The following is a 2,971-nucleotide window of genomic DNA, read 5'->3' as shown; positions in this document are numbered from 1 at the left end:
ATTGAAAATGAGATTAGCAAAGGCACAATTCACCGGGAAGAATTGGAAAATGAATGAAGATACTTGAAGGGATTTAGATACATGAGAACAAAGAGGCCATGAACTTATTAGAGGGTATTTGAACGATTCACCGGTAAGATTTGGAGAACGATAGCTACACGCTGAGAATGAAGAATTATGACACGATGGCCTTCGGAGGAAAGAAATGGAAACAACTCATGAAATGCTCCGGATGGGTGAAAAGAATTCTCACAATCGAAAACAATTATGAGAGGATGGCATCAAGCTTGAACTACGCATCTTTGGAAGAACGGGTAAGGATTTAAGAGGAACTCTTCTTCGGTCTTCAAATGTTGAGAATGAATATGAGAACCACCATGAATTGTTGAGATACTCCGGGAGAATTAAAAGAGGAAATGTTGAGCCAAAGATGAAAAGAATTTGAAAACGACCTTGGAGAAGGCATATGACTGATGAGAATTCATTTTTACGTCAAACTCGAAAAGAATTAGGAATGGCTCCGGAATAATTAGAAGAGTCAGGTAAGATCCTGGAAAAAGACCTGTGGGTTAGGGCCCACTCAAAAGAAAAGACCGTTGAAAGATTGATTAAAAGGGGGGGGGGGATTGCACCGGTTGAATTAAATGGCTTGAATGAGATAACAATCTCGAGATATCTTCAGCACTCCAGAACAAATGAATAGGAAGAAGTGAATGATTAAGAGGTGCATTGGCATGAGAAAGCAATAGAAACGAGGAAAGGAATATGATCAACACTGAAAGCTTGAATTGGATCCACCGGAGAAGAAAAAAGAACGAAGGGTGATGAACTTGAAACTGTTGAGCATCTTCATGGGAAATCACCGGATAAGAACATTGACGGAAAAGAATGGAGAGTCTTCCCATCAATAAAATGGATACCCGATTAAGAAATCTGAGTCCTTGAAGAAAAGGGTGGGAGGGTGGGGAAAACAAAGACAACTTGGAATGGATGAAACAAACACCGGTGAGAAAACTTAGAGTAGATCTTGCGGATGTTGAAAATGATTGGAACCACTTGAAGAGAAGCACACCGGTTGAAAAAGAATTACCATGACGACCTCGAGGATCAAGAAGGATTAGTATTAACATAGCAATATGAGAACACCGTTTGAAAGGTATGGAATCAACGTTTGACTTCGAAGCAACTCGAATACCACAAATAAAACAAAACAAAGGATTTGGCTTGCAGAATAAGCCGGAACAAATACATATGATAGAGATTTACCCAATCCCATATCATGCATCTGTCGGGAAGATATTCTAGGAGCTACTTGAATTCCCAGCTATAAAACTCCCGAAACTTTCTGGTTATGCAATCTGGTGTTGGGATACAGGGGAAGCAATATATCTCACCCAAACTAACAATCCCTACATCCAGCTGTATCCATCCGTCAACACATAACCAAGAAAACTCCAGAAATCGTGTACCTCAACCTTCGAAAAGCATCCTTTATACGAGATATGGCAATACTCCCGAACTCCCGCCCCAGTACTGGGTGGCGTCGAGGTTATCTCACCAACAACTGCATAAAAGAGATTTTCAATGTCGGCAAAACTCAGGTATTCCAGAACTGCAACGATAAAATTGTGACGACAAACCTCGGAGCTCAACTCCCCGGGTCACTGCCACATAAAAGACAGGAGGCACCAAGAACAATGTTCTCGTCACAAAACCATAGGAACGATTCCAAGATACCCGCGTGATCCTAATTTTTTTTAGTGAAATTTGAGGAGAGGAAAGTCAAAACATCCACGTCAGGAGACCTCACCAGAACGACGAAGGGACTGAGGAGTAAAAAGAATCCTACTCTCCGATATATATAATCCTAAGACTCAAAATAGTTTTCTTCTAGACTCAACAACGGCCAACAATCAAGGGGGCTCCTATGGTCGGTCGAGGCTCTGATTACCAACTTGTCACGCCCAATATGCGACCCTATCCAAAAGGAACTCGAAGGTCCCACCAAAGATAGACCCGCATATTGAAACGCTTTTGCAAGGTGGATATCATTACATCAACATTACATAATTAGATGGGGATACATACCTAAGGCATACAATGTCACACGAATACAACATCATCTTACATAAGAGCACCATCCGACTATGGATGAAACACAAACAGAAACTCAAACGACATCCACCCTGCTAGCCCAGGCTGCCGACCTAGAACCTATCCCCTGATCGAAGAAGAAGCAGAAGAAGAACTCCAAAACAGGCAAGCATCGCTCTCGCGTCATGATCATCGCATAACCTGTACCTGCAACTGTTGTTGTAGGAATCTGTGAGCCACGAGGACTCAGCAATCCCATTACCATGGGTATCAAGACTGGCAAAGCTTAAAGGGAAAGGAAGGGGTAAAGTGGTGAGGTTGCAGCAGCGACTAAGCATATATGGTGGCTAACATACGCAAATAAGAGCGAGAAGAGAGAAAATGGAACGGTCGTGAAGCTAGCAATGATCAAGAAGTGATCCTGAACTCCTACTTACGTCAAGCATAACCCAAAAACCGTGTTCACTTCCCGGACTCCGCCGAAAAGATACCATCATGGCTACACACGCGGTTGATGCGTTTTAATTCGTGTCCAGTGTCCAGTTATCTACAACCGGACATTAACAAATTTCCATCTGCCCATAACCGCGGGCACGGCTTTCGAAAGTTTAAACCCTGCAGGGGTGTCCCAACTTAGCCCGTGATAAGCTCTCATGATCAATGAAGGATATACCTTCTCCTAGGAAGACCCGATCAGACTCGGAATCCCGGTTTACAAGACATTTTGACAATGGTAAAACAAGACCAGCAAAGCCGCCCGGATGTGCCGACAAATCCCGATAGGAGCTGCACATATCTCGTTCTCAGGGCACAGCAGATGAGCAAGACGACGGGTTGGCATAGACCCTGGTTGCCCAGGGGGCGCCGGCCATCGCTC

Source organism: Triticum dicoccoides, chromosome 5B (genome assembly GCF_002162155.2).
Source record: "Triticum dicoccoides isolate Atlit2015 ecotype Zavitan chromosome 5B, WEW_v2.0, whole genome shotgun sequence".
Lineage (NCBI taxonomy): Eukaryota > Viridiplantae > Streptophyta > Magnoliopsida > Poales > Poaceae > Triticum > Triticum dicoccoides.
The sequence above is the reverse complement of the archived record's forward strand: the minus strand, read 5'-3'. Positions refer to the sequence as shown.